This window comes from Nymphalis io, chromosome 28 (genome assembly GCF_905147045.1).
Source record: "Nymphalis io chromosome 28, ilAglIoxx1.1, whole genome shotgun sequence".
In the NCBI taxonomy this organism is placed as follows: domain Eukaryota; kingdom Metazoa; phylum Arthropoda; class Insecta; order Lepidoptera; family Nymphalidae; genus Nymphalis; species Nymphalis io.
The window spans coordinates 6,666,903-6,674,169 of NC_065915.1; the positions used below are offsets into that span (position 1 = coordinate 6,666,903).

General features: G+C 33.1%; 1 long non-coding RNA gene across 1 annotated transcript in view; it reads right to left on the reverse strand.

Moving 5' to 3' along the window:
* The window catches only part of LOC126779266 (uncharacterized), a 156,929-nt gene that overhangs the window by 112,050 nt on the left and 37,612 nt on the right, over window positions 1-7,267 (reverse strand). The gene's annotated exons all lie outside the window — the stretch shown is intronic.

The window sequence follows — 7,267 nt, forward strand, 5'->3', positions numbered from 1 at the left end:
TCACTGTAATGTTTTTTAACTTTCCAAGCTGTGATGAATGATGCTATCTGCAAATGTCGCCATTTTGATTATTTTAAATAATGAGACTGGTGTTTTAAATTAAATTTTAATTAAAATAAACTTCTGAAAAAACCGACGATAGTATATATTAAAAAATATATTTCTATTTTCAAATAAAATATTTCTTATTTTGATACTGGAAAATTTAAAAAACAAAACAACTTACTTTAACAGAGCTAACAACAATTTTGAAAGTTAAGAGAATTAGTCCTATTGCAACTGATTTTGCCGCCAAAAATGCTGTCAGCATTATCCATGTCGACGTCACTCCGATGTGAAAGATTATTGGTATTAGAGCCATTGTGATCATTTTCATCCCTCGAGCTTCTAAGGAAAAGAAAAAAAATGATATTAGGCTGAATCTTGAGGTCTTTGTCCTATGGCAGTATTATTTTATATTTTATATTGAGCCTACGGCTGGACTAAGGTCTCCTCTCCCTTATTTTTTTATTAATAATAACCTTCCCGTTATTTAAATGACGAATAAAATTCAAACTCAACCAAATAAACTGATGATATATCATATTTATTTTGCCGCTTTTATTCAATTATTTTTCATATATAATATAATAGTGTTATTGAATTATTTACGCATGTTAAAAAAAATATATCATCAGAAAAACAATAAAGACGCTAAATTTATAAAGCTTAGGATGCAATCTAACTTAAATCCATTCAAGCCGCTATTATAAAAAATATAGAAAATATTTGCAACATTTTATCCAGCTAGTTTAGTTATATAAATAATGTATACTATAAAAAAAAACTTAAATTTGAAAATACTACCGTTTAAGAATTTATAGAAAAAAAAAAGATTTTACCGATATGATTGTTATTTACATACATATTGTCAATTAAATATAGAGAAATGTAATTAAAAGTATTTACCAGTGCCAATTTTATCCAATTTCGGTTTGATTTCATTATAACCAATCACTTTACCCAAATCACTATTATTTAAATTCTTATAATTTATATTTTCCAACCATTTAACAATATTATTGGCATACTCAAAGAATTTAATCTCAATTTTATTTTCTAAAGCCCTTATCAAATCTCTTTTATGTGAACCTTCATCTTGGGAATTTGCTACACTTAGGACGATAATTAAAAAAAATAATGTCATAATATGCCGTGACATTTTTGGTGTGCTCGCGATTCGATTTTTAATTTTCAACTGAACGGTTGCAATATTGTCGGTTGAAAGTAAAAGGAGAAATGCATTAAAAGGGTCGCTTAAAAACTCGTATCGGTTCACGTTGTATTCATCTTGGCTTAAATTGAAGGTTGTCACCGTTTAAATTCTAGTATTCGTTGTAAGATATTGTTAGCAAGATGCTAATTACATATTATTCTATAATATGAGAGAGTTTCATTAAGAAACATAGTACGTACATCATATTGATATATATATTTGGTAAATAAAAGTATGATATGTAACATATTTACTTATAGAATTTATTAAAAATTAATTAAATACGAATAGTAATTGTTAAGTTTAGAAACTTAATAAAATTAAATCGTGCAGTTTCTTATTACAACTTTGTCGAATATAAATAAAATAAATAACGTAATAATTTTAATTTTATTGTTCATATTACACATTACTTTTATATTGGCTGTTCAAAAAGTTTCTTTGTTTAAAAATATATATATATTATATTAAAAAAAAAACTGTTATAATGATACTTTAGCACCAACCCTATAAATATGAGGCGTATGCGAAAAGAAAGGCGAATAACGTAATTGTAACGATATCGCTCAACTTGTTAATAATAATAATAATTTAGGAAATCGGGTTCACTTTTTTTGCTCTTATTGACAATTTCACATATCATTAGAAAATAGAGCAGAAAATATAAAAAAAACAAAAACAAAATTAAAATTGTACTCCTAAAAATTATAATGCGATGATATGTAAATTTTAATAAAACAAAAACAATTTTATATATAAAAAAAAGGGTAAAGGTCTATCCTGTTCAGGATAAAGTTTGAAGATACACCATGGTGTACCAGCGCGTAATATTATATGTAACCAAGCTGGTTTTCTTACGATGTATTTTTTGTACTCTCATTATGAGATTTATTTATTCTTCTTCAAAACACCATCAGCATTGACAATTAAAGAGTAAAAATAGGAAACAAATTGTACAGTGGTGTTATACCACTACTGGCATTTACATTACAATTATACTACAATTATAATAACAAAAATAAACAGTACACTCCTACGTACATACAGTAACAGCCTGTTAATGTCCCACTGCTGGGCTAAGTCCTCCTCTCCCTTTTGAGGAGAAGGTTTGGAGCTTATTCCACCTCGCTGCTCCAATGCGGGTTGGCAAAATACATATGTGACAAATTTCAATGAAATTAGAAACATGCAGGTTTCCTCACGACGTTTACCTTCACCGTCAAGCACGAGATGAATTATAAACACAAATTAAGCACATAATTTTTTTTAATTTGTGTTTTCAGTGGTGCTTGTCTGGGCTTGAACCCACGAGCATCGATTAAGATTCACGCGTTCTAACCACTAGGCCATTTCGGCTATCCTCAATAGTATAGTGGTAAGTATTCCCGCTTGTCTACGTACTTACATAAATCTAAAAAAAAACATTAGTCACAGATAAAGGAACATAAATTCAAATTAAATAAAAATAAAAATTAACTTATCACTAATTTATAAGAGATTAACATTATCTTAAAACTATTGCTATTGTAGTTATATATGTATGTCTATGTACACAAATTAGTTTTTTATATACGGGACCAACTTCGCTTTTGTATTGGTATAATAGCCTATGTTAATAAATTGATAAAAAATTTATATTTTTTTTTTTTTGTTTTTTATTGAAAGTATATTGCTGTTGGTCCTAGCGGTACGGCGTTATCGGGCAGTATGGGCGTGTTGAACTCAAGCCGTTTGTTGGGACTCTACATAAGGGGCTTAAGAGAAACGGACGTCCTAAGGGTGCTTCCTGTGAGGCCAGACCTCGGCATGTATTGTAATGGTTTGTTAATGTTAATTTTAGTATTCATATTGTATACCTGTACACTTTTTAATTCAGTTTAAACCTATGTAAAGATCAATAACAAGCTAAGCAAATTATTATATAAAAAGCTAGATGAGAAAAAGGCCTGCGATTTATATTCGTTGATTTTCATGCAAGACATTTTGTTGTAAATTTTTTTTCTTCGTGTTTTTAAAAGAAAAGTACAGAATTTTGTAGCATTTACATTTAGTTAATAATTATACGTTTTATTGAATATATTAAATAATTTAAAAGGTCTTACAAAAACTTATTAAATATGGCATCGAATTTCTCACTCGGCTCGTCTTAACTTTCGAGCGTATCTGCAGGGTTATGATTCGAAAAATCCCCTCCTAAAAACCCCTTCACATGATTCGAAAAAGGCGCAAAAATTTCCGCTTTCGCTACGAAATATATTATTTAAAGACACTCTTGTCCCACAAAAATATGTGTGATGCAGAATTTTTATAACTATACGTGAATATACATACAATTGTGTGATTATTTTAGTTTTAATTGAAGTCTCATTTAACAGTTTTATCTTTTTATTATATGCCATAACACCGGAAAGTTATTTCAATCTAGGAATAGCCTGAAATTTCAAGAAATGTTGATAAATAGTTTTGAATGAACCGTATTTCTTATTCCTCATTTCCCCCACGGGGAAACGAGGAATTTAGGGCTGATGATGAGGGTGACCGAGGCGAACACCGGAATACCCATTAAAAAACAGCAGTACCCTTTCCGTTTTAACGAGGGGCGTCACGGGATCGCTTGCGCAATCTACCGTGACGCTCTGACGAAAGGGTATGATTCCCTGGTATGATCCTCACCACATTTTGAGGAATCCTTCAGACAGGCGGCACAACTGTTCCGTTCGGTACGAATTTGATTCAAAAATACCTACTAAGATGAAATGTGAAAGATTAAATTGACTGTAAAATCAATTTCACCCCCCATTTTCACAGGAATTCATTTAAAGAATTTATCAGAGATTTCGCTTACTGTTTGAAATTATTTACGTAATAATAACACGTGCTATAAATTATTATAAATTGAGTTTACTTTCATTTCAAATATTTAAATTACAACAAACTTGAATTAACCAGTTCCACGTGTATTATTTAAGTTATTGTATATAGTACTCAATAACGTAATTTTATTTGTAGGTTTTCGCCGAATTATTATTAATAAAAAAGTATTTGTAATCGATTCTAGATATGTTTTACTTTGTAACGCAAGTGGTACATAAATAGTTGTGCATAAACAGGTGTGCGCTCTCACAGCGAAAAAGTCACCATTTTACCCTCATCCCTCCCTCTGTGGCACACCGCTGATGATACAAAGCAAAATCGCCATGCTGGGGATGAACGTTCGCTGCGACCTTAGTCCAAGGGATTACATCGAGGCTATTATAAAAACAGCTTCACGAAAACTCGGAGTTCTGAACAAGGTGCGGCGTTTTTTCACGCCACAACAACTGTGCCTGTTATACAAAACACAGATACGGTCTTGCGTTGAATATTGCTCGCACCTTTGGGATGGCTCCGCTAAGTACCTAATGGAGGCCTTGGACCGGTTGCAGCGACGTGCAGTACGCATTATTGGCGACGTAAAGGTCACAAACACCCTTGAACCTTTACAATTGCGTCGCGAGATAGCAGCACTGAGCGCTTTCTATCGTCTGTATCACGGCGAGTGCTCTGAGGAATTATTCTCTCTAATTCCTGCTTCCCCCTTCCTTCTTAAGTCCACGCGAGCTGGTTCTCGATGTCACCGCCTAACTGTGACATCAATTCCATCGCGCACAAAGAAATTTGGCAACTCCTTTCTTTGCCGCACTACCAAAGAATGAAATTCCTTACCAGCTCACGTGTTCCCCTCCTCTTACAACCCGGGTTCCTTCAAACGAGGCGTGAAGATACATCTTGCGGGCCGGCAAGGCGGGGACGGTTAGTACAGAACATTCTTCCCGACTGTACTGGCCGTCGTCGCGTTTGGACTCTACTACCACTTACCATCAGGTGGAGTAGAGTCATTTGCCATCCCGGGGCATATAAAAAAAAAAAAAAAGTTATCAATCAATCAATCAACAGTCAATCATTGTCCACTGCTAAACATAGGCCTCTTCCAAGGTGCGCCAAAGCTCCCTGTCCTCGGCCTTCCGCATCCAGTCGGTGCCCGCCACCTTCTTAAAGTCATATATAAATAGTCATATTTTTGTTATATAAATTTACCCAAATTAATGGTTCTTTGTTTATGTTGAATCATTGCAAACCTTTCATGGCATTGAGTTGAACTTTTGCTGATACTAAGATGAAAGTTTTTAACGTAACAATAGCGTAAGATAGATCGCAGTGGGGTTTGTGTTGTTTTCCTTAGCCCAGAAACTTGTTGCGTATGATGTCTAATTTACTGGAGTTAATTATACAGCTTTAAAGTTTAAATAGTTATTTTATACAGCTTTACATTTTTTTGAATATACTTTATATTGGCAGACGAAGGAATGCGCGATGTGTGTACATCTTCCATAAACGTTGGTATTGTAATACAGTTAATATACCATCAATGTGCCACCAAACGTGGAAGCTTGGATGTTATGTCTCTTGATCCCTGTAATTACTGGCTCAATCTTTATAACTGTCTTGTAAACGTCCCTCGTCTGGGCCTCTTCTATTGAGACGGTTTGGAGCTTATTCCATCACGCTGCTCCAATGCAAGTTGGTGGATATGCAGATTTCTTCGCGATGTTTTACTTCACTGCCAATCACGAGATGAATTATAAACACAAGTTAAACACATGAAAATACAGTGGTGCTTGTCTATATTTGAACCCGTAATATTTGGTAAATATTCACACTTTCTACCAATGGGCTTACGCGGTTGTGACTTTCAAAAAGACATTATTATTATCAATGTCACCATTAATTCATAAATAAAACCACGGTACAAGATAATTTAATTTAAGCGGACCAAAGCAAGCACAACTAGGCTTAAATTTAAAAAAAAGAAACCTCCGGTTCAATAAGGCTGTTTATGATTATATGTTATATGTATATTTTATGTGAGGCAGCATATTACATCATTGTAGTCCGTGAGAAAACTGCCAAGCCGGACGCTTTTTTTATCTCAAAGAAATCGGAGTATGTAGATTTGTAGATCCTTTTTAATATTATAAATACGTTTGTTTGTTTGTTTGTTACGCTTTTACGTCTTAACTATGAGTAGTTAACGGTTGAGACTGATCACCGTTAAATTTTATACACGCGTTTTCTGGAATACAAAAAAGGAGATAGGGTATATATCAAAGGGGAGGGCTCTTTAATACACGGGCGGGAGCTATAATATAATAATTTTTACAATTTTATTATTAACCTCACTATTATAAATATAAGCGAAGTCAATCTTAATAAAAATCTAAAATTGACAGCTTAAAAAAACAGTTTTGTTTTTTCTCTTTCGATACGTCAGCAAAGATTTCTGACTACTGACGTATCGAGTAGCTTTTGTATCGTCATTTAAAAGCTACCCGGTACGTCAGAAGTATCGTATCGTATTTATAAGAGTCATTTTTTGTTTATCGTACTTTGCCTGAGTCCGTATTTCCTGATAGGTACAACGTTGGTGTCTTCAAATCCAGAGTGAACAGGTTTCTTATAGGCAAGCGTGCTACATCCTAGACCGTGTCGATGCTTAAGATCAGGCAAGTCAACGGTCAAACGCTTGCCTATTAAGTGTAAAAAAAACAAGATGTAATTCATGGTGTTTGTCGGTAGAATATCCTATGAGTCGGTTATACAGTCATCTTCATATATTACTTCACAGACAAGATTATCAAATTGGTACATAGAAACATCTAATGTGATCAATAGTATTCATAAAACTATAGTCGTCTATTATTTGAACCATGAACTTTATAATAATAATAATAATATCCTGGGACATTTTTTACACGCGGCCATCTGATCCCAAATTAAGCTTGTACAGAGCTTGTACTATGGAAACCAGACAACTGATATACTACATATCTTCTTTTCTTTTGTAAATACATACTTATATAGATAATTTTGTCCAAAAATATTAGTGCGCGAACGTCGTCAAATATATTAGTTCATTCAAATCATCATTAAAATAATAACAATCAAAGCGGCAGTGGTTTCTAAGCAATTAAA